Source organism: Pseudophryne corroboree, chromosome 6 (genome assembly GCF_028390025.1).
Source record: "Pseudophryne corroboree isolate aPseCor3 chromosome 6, aPseCor3.hap2, whole genome shotgun sequence".
Classification (NCBI taxonomy): domain Eukaryota; kingdom Metazoa; phylum Chordata; class Amphibia; order Anura; family Myobatrachidae; genus Pseudophryne; species Pseudophryne corroboree.
Genome location: NC_086449.1, coordinates 135,611,803 through 135,635,065, shown reverse-complemented (window position 1 = coordinate 135,635,065; position 23,263 = coordinate 135,611,803). Strand labels below are relative to the sequence as shown.

Sequence of the window (23,263 nt, the reverse complement as noted above, 5' to 3'; positions counted from 1 at the left end):
ATTGTTTTATATCCTGAAGACGGTAATACAACCGAAACGTTGATATATCCTTTGTACCTTATGTGCTATTATTTCCACGAGTGCCGCACTCACGACTGATATACTCTGGTTCTCTGAACTAACGTGAAGGCACCGGGACTTATTTCTTTTTATGTGCGTGCCAGGTACCATTGCTTTATACATTGAATATAGTCCATCTTCAGCAGAGGACATGTTCTTACCAAGGCACCCCACTGTGTGGATGATTTACTGTGAAGCTATTACCACCAATTGGATCTTTCTTCACTACTTGTGATTGTTTGCATTGGAATAACTTTGCAGCTTACATTTGAAATCCTTTCCCTTAACCGGGACATTGGCCCTCATTCCGAGTTGTTCGCTCGCAAGCTGCTTTTAGCAGCATTGCACACGCTAAGCCGCCGCCTACTGGGAGTGAATCATAGCATAGTAAAATTGCGAACGAAAGATTAGCAGAATTGCGAAAAGACACTTCTTAGCAGTTACTGAGTAGCTCCACACTTACTCGGCAACTGCGATCAGTTCAGTCAGTTTCGTTCCTGGTTTGACATCACAAACACTCCCAGCGTTCGCCCAGACACTCCCCCGTTTCTCCAGCCACTCCCGCGTTTTTCCCAGAAACGGCAGCGTTTTTTCACACACTCCCATAAAACGGCCAGTTTCCGCCCAGAAACACCCACTTCCTGTCAATCACACTACGATCACCAGAACGAAGAAAAAACCTTGTAATGGCGTGAGTAAAATTCCTAACTGCATAGCAAATTTACTTGGCGCAGTCGCAGTGCGAACATTGCGCATGCGCAATTAGCGGAAAATCGCTGCGATGCGAAGAAAATTACCGAGCGAACAACTCGGAATGACCACCCTTGTGCTATTCATACATTATGGCAGATTCTGCTGCAAATGATGATTTGCCGTTTAATCCATTATTGTTTTCTATTGGAGATACCTTTGCATTCTCTGACATGGACATTGACAATATATAACATAAAGATTGTCTGTGAGACGCACCTGAATCTGTGTCAGCGGAAAATATTTACCGTGACCTGCTACGAATGAAGAAGAAGGAGATTAATTTTCATTACCCTAAGTGACTACTATACATTAAAAAAGATCCTGCGTGGATTTAGGGTTAAGAACTGCCCAACGATTGGACGCTATGATCCGAGTTTCTGTAAGAAATGGATTGGCATTCTTAATAGATGCTCATATGATCTGATAGTATTAGTAATCGATCAATCTAATAAAGAGCTTGCCGCCATTAAAGGGAAAATTGATGCTTTCGAACAAATTCATTTACCTATACTAACTACTGATGCACATACTGATTGGATCGGTAAATTGGAAAACCAGATGGCTGTCTATAAATGGGACTTAATAAAATTTAAAAAAAGAAAAATCAAAGAAAGTAGATCTTGACTACGAATACCATAAGGTATATAGATGGTTATCGGGAGGAAATGATGATACCAACAAACTTAATTTTTATCGCATTCGAAGATATCCCCGCACAGCATTTGATACAGCTTCTTCCCAAGAACAATCGAGCAGCGCTAGCGAATCTGGCAATAAGACATCTAATCACCGACAGAGACGTCAGGGACAAACCATCCCTTTAAGGGTGACAACACGCTTCTCAGGCAATAGAGGTTCGAGAAGTGCAGGACAAAACAGACGGGAAAGGTCGTGGCGGAAAACCACCTCTCCCCCAGAGGAAATAGTTTGTAATATATCCTCATACGAATTATCACAGGCTGAATTAAGCCTCTTACAGAAAGGTCTTACTTTTATTCCTTCAAAGCCTTTTAATCAACTCCATGGCAAGTGGATAAATATAGATTACAGCGTCAGCTTAAATTACGAGAATTCTTTGGAGATGGAAAACACATCTCTAACACCAAGAAGGATGATTTATCTGTACAGATGAAACAATTTACAAGAGATCTACATTTGAGCCAATCTCTACCAATGCCTCACTGGTGTTTCTATAATGGGTGCAGTGTGTGCGGTGCACACAGGCCCCTGAGTCCAGAGGGGGCCCCCACTGCACATGCTGCACCTATTTTCTGAATACTCACCCCTCCGGAGTCCCGCGGCGACGTCCAGCGGCCATTTTCATGGAGTTCTGCGCATGCGCAGTAGAGAAATCTCAGGGAAAATGGCCACTGCGCCATTTTCCCGGAGATCTGCGCATGCGCAGTAGAGTCTGAGCGCTCAAGTGCTCAGACTCTCAGCGCTGCTGGCAGAGAGGAGGGTGCCCGAATGGAGGAGGCTGCACCCAGGCCTCCTCCTCTCTTAAAATGCTGCTGCAATGCCTCCATTAAAACTTTTATGAGATAACTTGAGAAAGATGTGGGGGATCTCCAACAGAAATCGAGAATATCACCTCCAAATCTTACAATTATGGAACGTAGGGCGATTTCTACATTTATTTTCCACATTATCGGAAAATACAAATCTCGTCATCTGTCCTGTCGTTAAGGGTGGGGCGATTGTATTACAGGACTTAGGGGGACATTTACTAAGCAGTGGTAAGAGCGGAGAAGTGAGCCAGTGGAGAAGTTGCCCCATCAACCAATCAGCAGCTCTGTATAATTTTATAGTATGCAAATTATAGATGTTACTTCAGTGCTGATTGGTTGCCATGGGCAACTTCTCCACTGGCTCACTTCTCCGCTCTTATCACTGCTTAGTAAATGCCCCCCTAAGCCGATTATCGTATTGAAATACAACACCAACTGCAGGATGCAAATACATATCAACTTCGAAGTGATCCGACTAATATATTTAAACATGAGCTACAAGAACTGATTACTTCAGCAAAACAACAGGATATTATCAGTGATGAATTAGGCGTTGTACTTATCTTGACTTTCCTATCATGCCTATACTTTATGCACTGCCGAAAATACATAAATGGATTATGCCACCACTCGGGAGACCTATTATCTCGGCCCAGGGGTCCCTTTCCCAGTCTTCTGCAGTGTTTATTGACTCCATATTACAACCTCTGATTCAGAAGCATGATAACTTTTTATTGGACACCACAATGTTTCTGAATAAGCTTTCTTCACTAGGTATTTTACCTGCGGACATCTGGCTGGTGTCAGCCGATGTCACCAGTTTATACACTATTATCCCCCATGGAGTGGGAATACTAGCTGTTAAGAAGCTCTTATTGTCCAATGCTGCATTAACACCTGCTTTTGTTGATTTTTTGCTACAGCTATTGGAGTTTGTACTCACAAAAAATTACTTTATTTTTGATGGGGTATTTTACCTACAGCAGTTGGGGTGTGCGACGGGATCATCAGTGGCCCCCGCATACTCCAACTGCTACATGTTTGAGATTGAACAGGATCTATTTTTTGATAATTCTCATATAACTTCACAGATTGTCTGTTATATGCATTTTATTGACTATTTATTTCTGATTTGGCGTGGTACTGAGGATGGATTTAGATCTCTATTGATGAACATAATAGCTCTGAAAGTCCTGTTAAACTTTCCATCAATATGAGTCAAACCCAGGTAAACTTCCTTGATGTTACAGTTACTCATGTTGATGATAACGTAGTTACATCTGTATTTTGTAAACCGACAGATAGGAACACATTATTACACATGAAAAGTTGCCATCCACGGGAACTCAAAATGGGTCTCCCCTACTCCCAAATGAATATGACAAATTAATTCAGATCTACAGATTGCAAGGGAACAAATTAATGAAACTATTAAAAAATTCCAACACAGGGGATATGATTATGAGACTCTTTGCTTAACTAGAGACAGGGTCCTTGACATGGACAGGAATACTCTACTTCGGAAAAGAGACAAAAAACAGCATTCTGATAAGTTCCCCATGATCAATAGATTTAATAATCTATCACCGGCTGTTAAAAAGACCACTAAAAATTTATGGCCAATTGTACAAACAGATTTGGCACTACATTTAAATAAACATTCTCTTATGCCTTGTTATACAAGAGATAGAAATTTGAGGGATCTACTTATAAAGACTGAAATCACGGGTCTTAGCAATGATAAACCTTTCAATTTTTTGGTTAACAAAAAATGTGTTTGTTGCAAAGGGTTCACTACGATATGCCGGCGGTCGGGCTCCCGGCGACCAGCATACTGGCGCCGGGAGCCCGACCGCCGGCTTACCGACAGTGTGGCGAGTGCAAATGAGCCCCTTGCGGGCTCGCTGCGCTCGCCACGCTACGGGCACGGTGGGCTATTTTATTCTCCCTCCAGGGGGGTCGTGGACCCCCACGAGGGAGAATAAGTGTCGGTATGCCGGCTGTCGGTATGCCGGCTGTCGGGATCCCGGCGCCGGTATGCTGTGCGCCGGGATCCCGTTAGTTGAATATACAGGCTTGATGTTTTCAGCCCTCGGGGTCTTAATGAGACAATTTCTTGGTCGGTCTTTTTGTGATTTATATTCCCTTAGTTTGGGATTGTCATATATGGGAAATTATCTTTGTGAAACAATTTTTGAGAAAATACCTTTAATGATAGAGGTAGATTTATCATATTATTATACGGATACAATATGCATATACTTTTTACTATAGTATTGATTTGCACTTTTAATTGTGACATCATGTACTGTATCTATTTGTTCCTACCTCTATGTCCTTCAGTAAGAAACAATGCATTTGTGTGCTGCTGTTAGTCTGTTACTATGGTGATGGGAACACAGATGCTCTGCAGTGATCTGCAGGGACGTCACTCATACGCGACGACAATGGGAGCCGCGGCCCGCTTCCGGTGGGGCGGAGGATGACGGCACCCGGTCAGCATCGCGTCAATTCACTGGGTGATATGCTTTATAAGGTGAGATGTTTTATTGTATTGTTGATATATCCTTTGTGCCTTATGTGCTATTATTTCCACGAGTGCCGCACCCACGACTGATATACTCTGGTTCTCTGAACTAACGTGAAGGCACCGGGACTTGTTTCTTTTTATGTGAGTGCCGGGTACCATTGCTATATATATATATATATATATATATATATATAGCGGTTGAAGAAAGAGGCGGCACTCGGAGGCTGTACAATCAATGTGTATTGAAAAAAAGTGCAATCAACGTTTCGGGGACCAGTTCCCCTTCTTCAGGATAAAGTGACAGTGCATAAACCAGTGTTTAAATAACATTCCCAGTACTCACCCCCCTCCACGTGCATACAATCCTCCCAGCGTTTCCAGCTGGTCACCTCGTTGGAGCTTCCGCCCGGCGCCTCCGCTCGCGTCAGCGTAACCAGGAAGTGACGTCGCGGGAACCCCTCGATCAGGCCATGGAAACGCTGTTAAGCAAAAACAACAAATTATCAACACATGCAGTGCCTGTGCAACATAAATAAATGTAAGATGACCAATCGGTCAATAAAGTGCTGTGTGCCATTATTTCAACAATATTGAAGCCTACATCAATCATACAAATACTGTTTATAAACATAAGCTGGAAACATATCACCATTAAAAACATGAAAATTATACTGCATCATAAACCTCGCAGTGACCCTATTAATTAAGTTTGGTGACACCCTTTAACATGCTAAGTACCTCAGACGGACCTATACTCATGTCTCCTCACATGCAGCGGACTGCAACTAGCGGGGTACCTAACATGACTAACCGCCCGGGGTGACAATTTACTCTAAGTCCTATGTGCTCTAAGGGAAAAAATTGTTATTACTTACTAAATAACATGGATACTCCCGGGCTGCTAGCAACTTATGGGATGTAGCCTACAGTTGTAAAAAATTATAAAAAATTAATAAGACCTAAATTTTCATTAAGACCCCTGGGTTTCAAAGTGTTTAATTTGTGGATCCAAACGGACTCTAATTGTAGGAGTTTTTTGCCCCTGTTCCCCCCTTGAGCTGATTCTGGAACATGGTCAATAATGCAATGTTTTAAGGTGGCCATGCTGTGTCGATGTTCCACAAAATGCTTGGCCACCAGCTGTTCTCCACTACCTGAGGACAGGGCATTTCTGATAGCCTGCCTGTGCTGCGCCATTCTCACCTTAAATTGGCATTCGGTCTTGCCAATATAGTAACGCCCACAGGGGCACATGATAGCATATATCACGAATTTCGAACTACAGGTGAGAGGCCATTTGATCTTAAAGCTCTTACCTGAAAACGGGTGCGAAATAGTGTCACCTGGTGACATGTGTGAACAGGTCGTGCACCCTGTGCACTTGAAACACCCATTCTTTCTGGTCATAAAATGGGTGGGTGTCACTTTAAATTTGGCCATATCGGTTTTGACCAACATGTCCTTGATGCTTCTGCCTTTTGTGTAACTGGGCATGACACGTGTGTCCTGAAAAATTCTTAAATCAGGATCACTTGACACCATAGGCCATAGAACCCGTAATTTTTGTTGCACTTGCCTACTATTTGTTCTATGTTCACACACCCAGGGAATTATCTTGGACATGTCTTTGTACTTTGCTGGTTTGAGTAAATCCTCCCTCTTGACTGCTACCGCTTTTATGCGTGCTGTCGACAACAATTTCTGGGGGTAACCTCTGTCTAGGAACTTACGTTCCATTTCATCCAGCTGTAGGTTCCTAACCTGTTCTTGACTGTTGGTCCTGCATACTCGGAGAAACTGCGAGTATGGCAGTCCCTTAATGGTGGAAGGTGGATGGAAGCTGTCATGACGTAATATTGTATTACGGTCTGTAGGTTTTTTGTATAGACATGTGTCTATTCTCCCATCAATGTATTTTAATCAAGATGTCCAAATAACAGATTTCATGCGGACTGCTATCAATGGTGAGTTTAACCGGGCTCCCTGACTGGTTGTGAGTATTTACCAGATTGATCAAATCCTGTACATCGCCTTGCCACATAACCAACACGTCATCTATGTAACGATAATATAGAAATAGACGTTCTGCTACCATAGGATTGGCTAAAAATAACTCACGTTCTACCTCCCACATGAAAGCATTTGCGAACGAGGGTGCCACGGAAGACCCCATGGCACACCCCGTTCGCTGTCTGTAGAATTTACCATCAAAAATGAAGAAATTATGTGACAGTGTAAACTGTAACAAATTCATAAAAAAATCAATATCAGGACCTGTATACAGAATGTTACCCGTAATTAATCTCCTGACTGCCTGAAGACATGCTTGGTGTGGTATACAGGTATACAGGCTGGTGACATCAATGGTGGCCAAGGAGACATCTGCTGGCACCTGTTTAATGGTTGCAAATTTATTCAACAAGTTGCTGGAATCTTTCAAGTGTGTACTGGTACCCTGTACACAAGGTTGCAGATATGCATCAAGATACACAGCCACCGGCTCACACAGAGACTCCCGGGCAGAAATAATTGGTCTGCCCGGGGGTTTCCGTGTGTCCTTGTGGATCTTTGGTATAGTATAGAAAAGGGGAGACACAGGGAATTCAGAAACATTTTTGCAAACACCTCAGAAGAAATAATGCCTTCTGCCCAGGCCTGCTCAAGCCGCCTCTTTCTTCAACCGCTGTCTATACCGGAGGGAGACCCCCGGAGGGGGAGGGCACCGGAGCAAGACATATCCCGCAGTGGATAATGAGAGTGCCGGGGTAACTGTCCAGCTATATATATATATATATATATATATATATATATATATATACATTAAATTTATAATTACCAATTATTTACATAGTGCATACATATTCCGCAGCACTTTACAGAGAATACTTGGCCATTCACATCAGTGCCTGCTGCATTGGTATTCCCTACCACACACACACATATTCATGCTAGGGATTATTTTGTTGGGAGCCAACTGACTTACTAGTATATTTTTGGTTTGTGGGAGGAAACCGGAGTACCCGGAGAACCCACGCAAGTACGGGGAGAATATACAAACTCCACACAGTTAGGGCCATGGTGGGAATCGTACCCATGACCTCAGTGCTACTATATATATATATATATATATATATAAACACTCACTTCTCCAGCGATGCAGAAAAAGTAAGAGGATGGAAGGGGGAGCTGGTTACAGAGGGTGGGTCAGATTGAGAGGGGGAGGGTGGCGGAGAGGTGGGTTGGGCCAAAGAGGGGGGTGGAGAGGTGGGTTGGGCCACAGAGGGGGAGGGGGGAGGAGAGGTGGGTTGGACCACAGAGGGGGAGGGGGCAGAGAGGGGGATTGGGAAAGAGAGGGGGAGGGAGGCGGAGAGGTGGGTTGGGCCACAAAGGGGGAGGGTGGTGGAGAGGGGGATTGGGAAAGAGAGGGGGAGGGTGGCAGAGAGGGGAATTGGGAAAGAGAGGGGGAGTGGGACAGAGAGGGGGATTGGGAAAGAGAGGGGGAGTGGGGCGAAGAGGTGGGTTGGGCCACAGAGGGGGAGGGGGGGCGGAGAAGGGGATTGGGAAAGAGAGGGAGGGGGGCGGAGAGGGGGATTGTGAAAGAGAGGGGGAGGGGGGCGGAGAGGAGGCTTGTGCCACAGAAGGGGAGGGTGGCGGAGAAGGGGATTGCGCTGGGCTTGCAATTGGAGGCCTTCCAGCCGCTGCTTGCCATTGTGCTTGCCCTAGAATGAATGACATATGTAATAATTAGGTTTTGGTGAAAAATAAAACCCATCAGCATTTCAAAATTACATTGTTCTGTCCCATGTTAAATACACAGAGCAAGTTATTGTGTTCAGCCGACAGCCTGTGTAGCGACTCAGTACAACAACATTAACTTTTTCACAAGCACTTTGCTACACAGTCAGTACTGCAAGCCATAACCACACACAATTTGGGAACTTGTGTCATGTTTGTGCTACAATAGTGTAATTACACAGTCTGCTAATTATCTCACTATAGCACTTCTTAGTGAAAATGTGCAGTCTTTACATTTAAAGTTTCTGCTACTAATCAGTGTAATAAACATATTTAATGTAATGTGTTTAACTTACTGTGTCTACGGCGACTGTAAATTTGTTGGCGCAGCTCCGCCAACAGCTCCGGCGTGCGACGGCGGAGGTCACTCCACCGCCGCTCAAGTTGTATTATTGTGCGCCGTGTCTGGGTGCGGGTCCGCAGTATGTGGCAGACCTCCGCGTAGGCCTCGCGCTTAACCCTATTGGGTATAAAGGGCCCTGCGCGGCCTACGCGGCGGTCCATTACCGCTATTAGTACGTGCAGCTCCCGGCGTGTAAAGGCAGCTGCGCGCATGGTGCCAATGGCATTTTCCATACATGGGCATATATTTATAGTGTGTGGTGGCATTTGATTGGTTGTAATTTTATGGTGTCATCTGTATTAAACATACACACATTTTTTTTGCCTATTTTGGGGGTAAGAAAAAACACAACTAAGTGTAAAACTCTGTTTACTCACCACATTTTGCAGGAACAATCAGCTACACAAAGTCACAAAGTTTATGTTTTTTTGGATCAGATGTGTCATTTTTATGGTAAACAGATGCACAAGCCAAACATAAAAAAAAAAAACTGCTGTTGTTGTTGTTTAATAACACAATTACCCCAAATTTAAAACTAAAAAACAAAACAAAACAAAACAGTAATACCATTGTATACAACAATCTTACACAACAAACATGATAAGGAGAACATTACAGATAAATTCTGTACTGAAACAATATAAAATAATCACAAAACACAAGCAACACACTCTGAACTTTATCAAGCTACCTAAATGCCATCAGTCCAAAAAAGTAAACACGTACAGACAGTTTGGGGAGACAAAGCAAAAATAAATAAATATCTAAATATCTGAAATAATCACGCACAATTCGAGCCCTTACAGCATTACCCCGGCGGTTCACACTCCCCCCACGGAATGTCCGCCCAACTCCTGGCTCCTCATCCAGCAATTCCTCCGTGTGGGGAAGCTCTATGCGACTCCTTACAGCGATATTATGGAGGATAGTGCACAGGACCACAATTTTACTTACCATCTCCGACGAATACATGATGTCGCCACCAGTGCAGTGGAGCACACGAAAACGCCCTTTAAGAACACCAATCGTGCACTCCACCAGCTGTCTAGTGGCAGTAAGCGTGGAGTTAAATGCCGACTGTGGTCCTGGCCTGGGTTTACTGTAAGGAGTCATGAGCCAGGGGGTGCAAGGATATCCACGGTCTCCTGTTTGATAATATGATAAGTGAAAAAGGATAAAAGCAACATTAAAGAATGTAATTCAAACAATATGACTGTTACAATACTAAAAAATAAAACTCACCCAATAGCCACATGTCTTGGCCTTCCATCGATTTTAATCTTTGCCATATCCCTGATTGTCTAATGACATGGGCATCATGGGAGTTCCCTGGGAACTTAGCATTCAGGGACAGGATCTGGAGGGATGGGCCACAAACAACCATTACATTCAGAGAATGAAACAGTTTCCTGTTTCTATAGATTTCTTCATTATGTCTTCGTGCAACAATGGCAACATGTGTCCCATCCACAACCCCAATAACATGTGGGTAGCGACTACCCCCTTCCTGAAATTGCCGCTTCACCACAGCCAGGGCACCAGCATCCAAAGGCATTGTGATAAATTGCTTCACTCTGGTTATGAATGCTTGGCTGACATGCCGCAGGACCTTACTGAACTGGCCCTGCGACATGCCAACCAGATCACCAACTACATGCTGGTACGAACCAGTGGCCAAAAAATTTAACACAGCAAGGAATTGTGTCAATGCTGGTATTGCTGTTGGATACCTAATGGATTGTTCTAGATCACTCTCTATTATGGAGAGAGTGTCTAGGATTAGATGAGGTGGCAGGCTGTATCTGCGCAAGACAACATCATCAGGCATCCCAAAAAGGAGGACACGGGTACCGAAAATTGGTGGCCTTGCAAGCCTCCGTTGCCTTGGAGGATGAGGAGCCGGTTGGGGTTGAAGGGCTTGCGCAGGTTGGGGTGGGAGTGCTTCCGCAGGTTGGGGTGGGAGGGCTTCCTCTGCCACATATATGGACATCACCAACTTCAAATGAAGGTAAGAATCATTACAACACACAATCAATTAACAACACACATTGCCAAAAAAAAAACCAAAGTGTATGGGTGTTCAAACACTTACTGCAGGTGCGTACTCCATATCTTCATGATGAAAATACGGAACAATAAACCAAAAAAAACCTCATTAAGCCACAGTTAGCTACGTAGCTACAACATAGGTTACCATCACAAATAACAATTAAGTTAAAAAAACAAACATACCCATATAATTACTGCAACAAGATATAAATTACCTACTAAGTATGAAATAATTGAAAAATATAAAAAAAAAAAGGAGTAAGATAATAGGCCACTTACCTGCTCAGAAAATAAATGGAAACTTTGGTCCCAAACAGAAACAAAAAAAGGCCTACTTCGGCTAGAAAAATATATTCTGCCTAGAAAACAATAGAGCCACCTACAAGAGAGAGAAAAGGCCAATAAGAAAAGCAACACACACACTGTCAGCACTCCCACACCATGCCACCCAAGGACAGGCCACTTACCTGCTCAGAAAATAAATGGAAACTTTGGTCCCAAACATAAACAAAAAAGGCCTACTTCAGCTAGAAAAATATATTCTGCCTAGAAAACAATAGAGCCACCTACAAGAGAGAGAAAAGGCCAATAAGAAAAGCAACACACACACTGCCAGCACTAGAACGGGCACACTGCAAATTACATGTAACATAACTATTAGATACTACATGTAAACACAGATAATAAATGAAACATTAAACACCATACAAAATGAACAAATTATAAACCACTACAAAGGAGCATTGCACACCCATACATACTCTGTTTTGTAATATACTAACTAATTTTTTTTTTTTTAAAGTTGTGTTAAATACGCCAACCACAACACAACAGTAAGAAATGTGCAAGCTAACAAACGCACCATTTTATTAGAGATGAGCGGGTTCGGTTCCTCGGAATCCGAACCCCCCGAACTTCACCCATTTTACACGGGTCCGAGGCAGACTCGGATCCTCCCGCCTAGCTCGGTTAACCCGAGCGCGCCCGAACGTCATCATTCCGCGGTCGGATTCTCGCGAGATTCTTATTCTATATAAGGAGCCGCGCGTCGCCGCCATTTTCACTCGTGCATTGGAGATGATAGGGAGAGGACGTGTGCAGCGTTCTCTCAGTTGTGTTCAGTGTGCTGCAAATATCTGTGCTCAGTGTGCTGCAAATATCTGTGCTCAGTGTGCTTGCAAATATCTGTGCTCAGTCTGCTGAAAATATCTACGTTCTCTGCCTGAAAAACGCTCCATATCTGTGCTCAATGTGCTGCAAATATCTGTGCTCAGTGTGCTTTATTGTGGGGACTGGGGACCACCAGTATTATAAAGTAGGAGGACAATGCAGAGTTTTGCTGACCAGTGACCACCAGTATTATACGTTCTCTGCCTGAAAAATGCTCCATATCTGTGCTGCATTATAGTATATAGTAGGAGGACAGTGCAGAATTTTGCTGACCAGTGACCACCAGTATTATATCAGTACGGTACAGTAGTCCACTGCTCTATCTACCTCTGTGTCATCAAGTATACTATCCATCCATACCTGTGGTGCATTTTAGTTGTTGTGCGCAGTAGTAGGAGGACAGTGTATAATTTTGCTGACCACCAGTATATAATATATAGCAGTACGGTACAGTAGTCCACTGCTCTACCTACCTCTGTGTCGTCAAGTATACTATTCATCCATACCTGTGGTGCATTTTAGTTGTTGTGCGCAGTAGTAGGAGGACAGTGCATAATTTTGCTGACCACCAGTATATAATATATAGCAGTACGGTACAGTAGTTCACTGCTCTACCTACTTCTGTGTCGTCAAGTATACTATCCATCCATACCTGTGGTGCATTTTAGTTGTTGTGCGCAGTAGTAGGAGGACAGTGCATAATTTTGCTGACCACCAGTATATAATATATAGCAGTACGGTACAGTAGTCCACTGCTCTACCTACCTCTGTGTCGTCAAGTATACTATCCATCCATACCTGTGGTGCATTTTAGTTGTGCGCAGTAGTAGGAGGACAGTGCATAATTTTGCTGACCACCAGTATATAATATATAGCAGTACGGTACAGTAGTCCACTGCTCTACCTACCTCTGTGTCGTCAAGTATACTATCCATCCATACCTGTGGTGCATTTTAGTTGTTGTGCGCAGTAGTAGGAGGACAGTGCATAATTTTGCTGACCACCAGTATATAATATATAGCAGTACGGTACAGTAGTCCACTGCTCTACCTACCTCTGTGTCGTCAAGTATACTATCCATCCAGCGACCTTGGTGCGCCTCTTTTTTTCTTTGCATCATGTGCTGTTTGGGGACTATTTTTTGAAGTGCCATCCTGTCTGACACTGCAGTACCACTCCTAGATGGGCCAGTTGTTTGTGTCGGCCACTTGGGTCGCTTAGCTTAACCATCCAGCGACCTTGGTTCACTTCTTTTTTTCTTTGCATCATGTGCTGTTTGGGGACTATTTTTTAAATCTGCCATCCTGTCTGACACTGCAGTGCCACTCCAAGATGGAAGAAATGGGGGTGTATCTGCACACACACACAATTAGCCAAAAATAATTGTTTCGGAACAAAAGTTCCTCTGGAGAACCCCTATAAATTATTGGTAATTACCATTTATATTGGGGGTGCTACCAACTACAGCTAGAATAAGTACCAACAGAAGAAGAAAAAAGGGCTGTATTGTCGGTGCACACAGGGAGCAGTGGATTAATTTCCACTCTTCCATAAAACTTAACTTTTATTATTATTTTCATAAAACAACAAATTGCCTTTATTTAGACTTCAAGGTGAGGCGAAACATAGAGGTTAAAATCATTGACATAGACAAACATATAAAGGTGCAATAAGAATTAATAAGTGTGAATAAAGATTTAAAAATGTGTGTCGGCGTACCTTGTTCTAATGTCCACAGACAATTTCATAGAATTTATCCTATATTAACCCAGCATTCCTTTATTCCTTAATTAATTATATTTATTCATGTTAAATCTTAGATCACAGCACATGAGTCACTTTTTATTCCCTGTTACTTTTTATTTCTTTTTATTATAATACCAGACACCTTTAACCATTATCTGATAGGTAATGATAACACTGGTTACATAGTAAGGTATGGTATTCGTGAGTGTAGTGAGCGTTATTGGGTATATAATCACACCTTCTGGAGAACACATATATATATTAATTATCTATGTGATAGTGATAGTATTCCGGTGCACACACAAATATTGTCTCTAGAGGAGAAGCATCCTCATTTATTTAGGACTAGTGGCATCCTCTCAACTAATCACATATATATTTATACATATGAGAATAATAGATATATTGCAGTATATCAATTGTGATATCTCATTATAAGATGTCTCTTTGTTAAACTACTGGATTTTGCAAGCCTTGTAAATATCCAAGGTATGTTTACTGTAAGCAGAATTTCAATTTTTCTGCATGTTCAAGAATTCTCCTGCGTACATACAATGTCTCATTAATGAGCTGACATTGTTGCCATTTGTTAGCAGTTATGGCATCTGTGTATACATTTGCATAATGTTGGAAATTGGACTATGAACACGGTCGGCGAAATATATTAATATATCTCCTCTATAAGGACAATGTATTAGATCCAGTAGTATTAGGTGATATATCTCAAAAAATGCATATCATTCTAGGTTAGCTATGTGGTAGTTGTAATTATCCAGTGCTCACACAGTTATTATCCTTAGAGGGGAAGCACCCTCATTTGTTTAGGATTAGTGGCACTTTTCTCAACTAATCACATTCTAATTCATGCATATAATAATAATGAGTAAAATGCTGGAAATTGGACTATAAACACGGTCGGCAAAATATATTAATATATCTCCTCTGTAAGGATAATGTATTAGATCCAGTAGTATTAGATGATATGTCTTAAAAAATGCATATCATTCTAAGTTAGCTATGTGGTAGTTGTAATTATCCAGTGCTCACACAGTTATTATCCTTAGAGGGGAAGCACCCTCATGTATTTAGGATTAGTGGCACTTTTTTCAACTAATCACATTCTGGTTCATGCATATAATAATAATGAGTATTTTCCAACTGATATTTGATACTGCCTCTTTGCAAGGTGTATTAATATACCACTGAGTCATGCACACCTTTTAACTATCTAAGATGTATTTGTTGTGAAAAAGATTTTTCTTTGTATATAAAGGGTACATTGATTCAGGTTTTGATTTTATTATTGTTCACTGCTCACATACCACAGCTGCGTGCTTATTAAGTGATTATGCACAATAATATTGGAACATTTATTATACCTATCAGTTTAATTTCTGTCTCCAATATAATTCAGTTTATCTAAACTTCTCCTATGTCTAAACAATGTCTCAGTATTAAACTGACATTGTTGCCATCTGTTGGCAGTGATGGTGTCTGCACCTTCATTTAAGTAGTGCTGGAGGTTCAGAAATGAAATATTTGTTGCATCCCTGTAGGGAAAACTACATCACAGGTCTGTCACACTAATCACACATTCCTCACATTATCGTAGCCTGCATCTGTTATTTCAATTGCTGTTCACCCTCTATTTGCCTTCTATTACCCAGGTGCTCAATACTCAGTTTGGTATAAATGATTCTCTTTTGTGCTGTAGTCTAAGTATCTAACTACGTTTCACATCAATATCTAACTTCCATTCTATTTACTAAATTATTTGCTGGCTAGTTAATGATTGAATGCTTGGATTTGGACATAGAAAGACGCCGAACACACGCTGCCAAATCCAAGCATTCAATCATTAACTAGCCAGCAAATAATTTAGTAAATAGAATGGAAGTTAGATATTGATGTGAAACGTAGTTAGATACTTAGACTACAGCACAAAAGAGAATCATTTATACCAAACTGAGTATTGAGCACCTGGGTAATAGAAGGCAAATAGAGGGTGAACAGCAATTGAAATAACAGATGCAGGCTACGATAATGTGAGGAATATGTGATTAGTGTGACAGACCTGTAGTTTTCCCTACAGGGATGCAACAAATGTTTCATTTCTGAACCTCCAGCACTACTTAAATGAAGGTGCAGACACCATCACTGCCAACAGATGGCAACAATGTCAGTTTAATACTGAGACATTGTTTAGACATAGGAGAAGTTTAGATAAGCTGAATTATATTGGAGACAGAAATTAAACTGATAGGTATAATAAATGTTCCAATATTATTGTGCATAATCACTTAATAAGCACGCAGCTGTGGTATGTGAGCAGTGAACAATAATAAAATCAAAACCTGAATCAATGTACCCTTTATATACAAAGAAAAATCTTTTTCACAACAAATACATCTTAGATAGTTAAAAGGTGTGCATGACTCAGTGGTATATTAATACACCTTGCAAAGAGGCAGTATCAAATATCAGTTGGAAAATACTCATTATTATTATATGCATGAACCAGAATGTGATTAGTTGAAAAAAGTGCCACTAATCCTAAATACATGAGGGTGCTTCCCCTCTAAGGATAATAACTGTGTGAGCACTGGATAATTACAACTACCACATAGCTAACTTAGAATGATATGCATTTTTTAAGACATATCATCTAATACTACTGGATCTAATACATTATCCTTACAGAGGAGATATATTAATATATTTTGCCGACCGTGTTTATATAGTCCAATTTCCAGCATTTTACTCATTATTATTATTATATGCATGAATTAGAATGTGATTAGTTGAGAAAAGTGCCACTAATCCTAAACAAATGAGGGTGCTTCCCCTCTAAGGATAATAACTGTGTGAGCACTGGATAATTACAACTACCACATAGCTAACCTAGAATGATATGCATTTTTTGAGATATATCACCTAATACTACTGGATCTAATACATTGTCCTTATAGAGGAGATATATTAATATATTTCGCCGACCGTGTTCATAGTCCAATTTCCAACATTATGCAAATGTATACACGGATGCCATAACTGCTAACAAATGGCAACAATGTCAGCTCATTAATGAGACATTGTATGTACGCAGGAGAATTCTTGAACATGCAGAAAAATTGAAATTCTGCTTACAGTAAACATACCTTGGATATTTACAAGGCTTGCAAAATCCAGTAGTTTAACAAAGAGACATCTTATAATGAGATATCACAATTGATATACTGCAATATATCTATTATTCTCATATGTATAAATATATATGTGATTAGTTGAGAGGATGCCACTAGTCCTAAATAAATGAAGATGCTTCTCCTCTAGAGACAATATTTGTGTGTGCACCGGAATACTATCACTATCACATAGATAATTAATATATATATGTGTTCTCCAGAAGGTGTGATTATATACCCAATAACGCTCACTACACTCACGAATACCATACCTTACTATGTAACCAGTGTTATCATTACCTATCAGATAATGGTTAAAGGTGTCTGGTATTATAATAAAAAGAAATAAAAAGTAACAGGGAATAAAAAGTGACTCATGTGCTGTGATCTAAGATTTAACATGAATAAATATAATTAATTAAGGAATAAAGGAATGCTGGGTTAATATAGGATAAATTCTATGAAATTGTCTGTGGACATTAGAACAAGGTACGCCGACACACATTTTTAAATCTTTATTCACACTTATTAATTCTTATTGCACCTTTATATGTTTGTCTATGTCAATGATTTTAACCTCTATGTTTCGCCTCACCTTGAAGTCTAAATAAAGGCAATTTGTTGTTTTATGAAAATAATAATAAAAGTTAAGTTTTATGGAAGAGTGGAAATTAATCCACTGCTCCCTGTGTGCACCGACAATACAGCCCTTTTTTCTTCTTCTGTTGCCACTCCAAGATGGGCCAGGTGTTTGTGTCGGCCACTTGGGTCGCTTAGCTTAGCCACACAGCTACCTCATTGCACCTCTTTTTTTCTTTGCCTCATGTGCTGTTTGGGGACTATTTTTTAAATCTGCCATCCTGTCTGACACTGCAGTGACACTCCTAGATGGGCCAGGTGTTTGTGTCGGCCACTTGGGTCGCTTAGCTTAGTCATTCAGCGACCTCGGTGCAAATTTTAGGACTAAAAATAATATTGTGAGGTGTGAGGTGTTCAGAATAGACTGGAAAAATGATCCCCAAATTATATGATTTAAGCTGTTTTTGAGGGTTTTTTATAAAAAAACACCCAAATCCAAAACACACCCGAATCCGACAAAACATTTTCAGGGAGGTTTTGCCAAAACGCGTCCGAATCCAAAACACGGCAGCAGAACCTAATCCAAAACCAAAACACAAAACCCGAAAAATGTCCGGTGCACATCATTAATTTTTATGCAATATACTGCAATAAAAACTCATTTAGAAATGTGCTATGCACCACGTCCACCTTGCTTCTGTCTTGCTTCAGTATTTGTCACCATACACCCACTCACACAGGCTGCACACAAGGCGTTTAAATAGCCAGTACAACAATTACTGGACCTATTTGCATAATTGACACCTGTGCAAATTACCGCACTGGAAATCACACGCAGCTATAAATCGCAAGACAGCTGTGCAAACACACATGCCACCAGCAACATGCGTACACATGAGCAGATGGCAGCAGAGATGGACATGGTGCAGCAGCAGATGTCCGCATTGACAGCTAGGCGCCTAGCGCTGCGGAGACAGATGCTGCAAGCTGCCAGTGCGGATGTTGAAATAGCAGGACCCAGTACTGTTGAAACCCCATCTTCTGATACATAGGAGTTAGGTGTGAATCCCCTGCCAGACATAGATACTGGGGAAACTGAGGGCGATTCTGGACTACCATCTCAAACCCAAAGTACACAACCAGCTAGTGAAGAGGAAGATGGTGAGGAGGGACAGGACGATAGCTCACAGGCTACATCCAAAAAACGAAGAAAACAGCCCGCCTTCACTAAGAGGGAGTTACGTGTTTTGGTCACACAGGCCATGGGAAAAATTCATAGAGGCAGCAAAAACATGGGTGCTGCAACCAAAGATCGAATCTGGAGGGACATCACTGATTCTGTTAATGAAGTCGGCTCAATTGTCCGCACCTCACATGAAGTTAGAAGACGGTAAGTGTATATTGACACACCATTTTCTGTCCTAATTATTATTACAAACTTAGCTAGATGTGATGTTGCCTATAGCAACCAAATACATAACATGTGAACTATCAATAAAAACAGGTATTCATAACTTTTATGTCCCTTACCCCTAATTCTACTCACATATGTAGTTGGGCCGACTTCAAATCCCGCCTGAAGGGCAAGAGGTCTGCGGAGTGGAATGCCTCGAGGGCAACAGGGGGAGGTCCAGCTGCCACTGTGGAATACACAGATCTTGAGGAGCTGGCGATGGACTGTGTGAGCTACGAGGAGGCGGGTGGGGTGTCTCATATGGACACGGACCTGCCTGAAATAGTTAATCTACATGATTTGCCAGGTAAGTTTACACACATATTCCTAAAAATCTAATTTAGTGGTTCCAAAAGTCTAATGTTGATTTTTTTTCTTCCCTTTTTCCACTCATTCTTCTATTTGCTTTTAACATAACACAGCACAGGTGGGTGAGCAGGTAGAGTCAGAGGAGGGTTATGTGGCTGAGGCTGAGGTGGGGGGACCTAGTGTCTCTGCCAGTGTGGGACCACATATTCCATCGGTCCAGATTCCAACTGCCCCCCCACCCACCCAACCCCCTGCTATCCCGGACATCCTGTCTCAAATTGCCAGCCAGGTATGGTGAGAGCCTGAATGCTTTTCAGGACAGGATGATCCGGAGGGTAAGCCAGATACCTGTCCGGCTCACTGAGCACAGAACCAGTGTGGAGCAAGGTGTAGCTCAACTCTGCCAAGGTCTGGCAGAGATCAGGCAGGGCCAAGAGCAACTCGCCTCCTCGTTCCAACAAATTGCCAATTCCATTCTTCAAGGGCTCCAGGACATCGCTGGCTGCCTTGCCCACAGTGGCAGAGAGCCAGCCACATCTGCTCCCTCCCCTCCCTCTGCCCAGGAAGAACATCCCACTGGGCAGGGCCCTCGAAGGTCACTTCGCAGACCGAGCCGTGAAGAACAACATCAGGCGGGGAAAAAGAAGAGAAAGTGATGTCTCTCCAGATGCCCAGCACCCATGTTTGACATGTTGCCTCTATGTTTTTTTTTTTGGCTTGTGTGGCCAGAATGTACAACTCCCTCAAGGTGAAAGGGGGTTGTGTTCTTTTTGGATTTGAAGCTTGTGAGTTATTTTCCTGTACACTTGAGCCATCTTCCTCTTCCTAGCGTGCTGTGTATGTTAGGGTTGGTGTATTGGGTCCAGAATCGACCTCAGTTCCCCTAAAAGTATCGTCTGGCTGTGGGTTCACAACATATACTTAGTAAATATTATACTTCATATTTTGCCAGTAGATGGGGTTACCATAGTACTGGGTTCTGCTATGTCAAATTTGCCACTGGCAGCTGCTTGTTGCTATGTCCATCTTTGTATGTGATGCTCATTTGTAGCCATGTTGTGTTGCTGATTTACTTTATTTATTGAAGTAAAAAAAATAAATGAAAACACTTGTTTGTGTGTTTTATTAAAGGTTAAACATTGAAGATTATAATGTAAAAAATGTATGTCTTGCACAACACTTAACTGGGCATATAAAACAAAAAAGCTTGGAATTGAACTTGGGTTACTAGTAGGCAACATGGCATAGTATTAGATATGGACACATATTCCCCCCCAAAAAAAAGAAGTGTTATTAAGTAACATTAAGTGTTGGCTGCATTATGTCGCTCATGTTATTTGGTATGTACAAAGGAATATGTCTATGTCGAGAACATTTAGCTGATGTAGTTTATAAGTTGGTTTATTCACACTTGATTAAATTGCAAAGTATTCAGCAAATAATTTAAACATGCAGTTAACATCAAAGTATTTTACCAAATAATTAAAAGACAGTGCATTATTTGTCAGTGTGTCAGATTTAGACCTGGTAAATGTACATTTGTTATGTGGGCATACAATTGCTGTTTGGAGTCATTCGTAACTGCAGTGTTTGGCAAGTAATTGCTGAACAGGTGAATTCATTTGCTAATTAATTGCTAAATAGGGCAGACACACTTGTAACAATACTTCGCAAGTGCTGAGTAGCTGCAGACTTATAGGCCCTACACACATGCCGATTTGTTTGAAAGATATGAACGATCTCGTTCATAAATGAACGAGAACTCGTTCATATCTTTCAGTGTGGAGGCTCCAGCGATGAACGATGCGCGGCCCCGCGCTCGTTCATCGCTGGTCCCCCGTCGGCTGTGCATGCAGGCCAATATGGACGATCTCGTCCATATTTGCCTGCACTTCAATGGAGCCGCGTGACGGGGGGAGTGAAGAAACTTCACTCACTCCGTCACTGCCCCCCCCGCCGCCGGGTCGCCCCGTCGGCCGTATCGGCCGTCGGGCACCTCGGTGGCGGATCGGCATGTCTGTAGGGCCCATTACTCGTCGGCTGCGTTAAGATAGCGAACATTTGTTGTGTACCTTTTACCATCGGATACGCATTTCTGCTCAAAACACGCCTACTGCCGGTTGCATACTCCCACACTAGCCGCCCACTTTCACGCCCATTTCGTTAGATAGCGAAGCTGAGCCTCTGCCACGCCTCCGTCACTCCCTGTTTTCGGTGATGTAGTACGAGCTGATTTTCAGTTAGTAATTTTGCAAAAGCGTCGTATCGCTCCCTTTGCGCACGCGCATTTCTGCTTTCGCGCATGCGCAGTTTGCGATTTTTTGCCGTTTGCGATGCGATGAACTGCTGCGATCAACTCGGAATGAGGGCCAATGTCCGCTGCCTTGTGGTATTAAGTGAGTGATGTACAGCACCCAGTATTCCCAGATCGTCACCGATACTGGTACTGACTGGGCCCAACACTGCTTAGTTTCCAAGATCGGCCGTAATTGGACGTTTGCCATTGTGGTATGGCTGTAAATATCACTAGACCAACATATGTTCTCTACTGGGGAATCCCATATAGGCAGCTGGAATCTGATACTGCTAAATACAACACCAAAGATGGACAATAAGCTGCACATAGTGAGCAAGAGAGGGTCTGCATGGTGGATGTTGAAAGCGAAGGTGAAAGGAAAGGTGTCACTGCTAGTGAAGTGGGGACCTGTCAGGATCGAGTCTCTAGATATATAAAGACACATGCGGTATCTGAAAGCACATAGCATGCAAAGAACATCAATGACAGGACACACGGCGGTGTCTAAGAAAATTAAACCAAACAGCAGAATGCAGAGCCCAACAAAAAGTCACTATAATATGTCACAGGAAACAACCTAAGCGAAAATCTTCATTGAGGCCAATCGGAGTAAGGCAATTAAGTCTGTGTATCCATTGTAGTTCTCGTTGTAGCAAAATTCTGTCCCGATCACCCCCACGTTGTAGGGGTGGTATGTGATCAATGATACAACATTTGAGCTGGTTAACAGTATGATGTGCATCCTTGAAGTGTCTTGCGACCGGTAAGTTAGTAAAATCTTTTGAGGTGTCTGTAGCAATTAGGCACTTCTTGATAGATGAGCGGTGTTGGCTGAGTCGTTCTTTCATCATTCTACTAGTCTTGCCGACATACAGACGGTTGCATGGGCATCTCAAAATGTAAACAACAAATCTACTGTTGCAGTCCAGCCTATATTTGATGGAAAATTCCCTACCATCAGTGGGATTTTTGAAGCAATTGCCTATTATCAGAAAAGAGCAATTCGAACATCCTGTACACTTAAATACTCCCGGTTTGGTGGTAAGCCAATTGGACATCTGTCTAGGTTTCCGCTGTGAAAAGTCTGTCTTGACCAAAAGGTCCTTGAGATTCGGTCCTCGTCTATAAGCAAATCTTGTTATTAGAGATTCCCCTCACTATCAGCATGCCATTTACTAGTCAGGCTGCTGAGACCACCTGCCGCACGTTTTGCCGCGCTCCGGAGCCGTTGCTATGCATGACACTGGGTTTGTTTAGCTTAGTTACCAGTGTCATGGAGTGGGAGGAGACAGCAGGGGATGCATTAGACATACCCGGACTTGTCTCAGCCCCCGTCCTGATGCTGCTGGGTTGATTGTGGTGCCATTTGAGGCTTATATTTCGTGTTCTGACAACAATGCGGTTAGCCCCTGAGGAAGACCAGTCGGTTGAAACAGCTGTCGGGCTGTGTTTTCTGTATTTGCTGTACTTCACCATGCCGTTTGGTT

General features: G+C 42.2%; 1 pseudogene; it reads right to left on the bottom strand.

The window, feature by feature from the left end:
* Positions 1-21,882: 21,882 nt before the first annotated feature.
* LOC134937547 (5S ribosomal RNA) lies at positions 21,883-22,002 on the bottom strand (annotated as a pseudogene).
* Between the last annotated feature and the right edge of the window lie 1,261 nt (positions 22,003-23,263).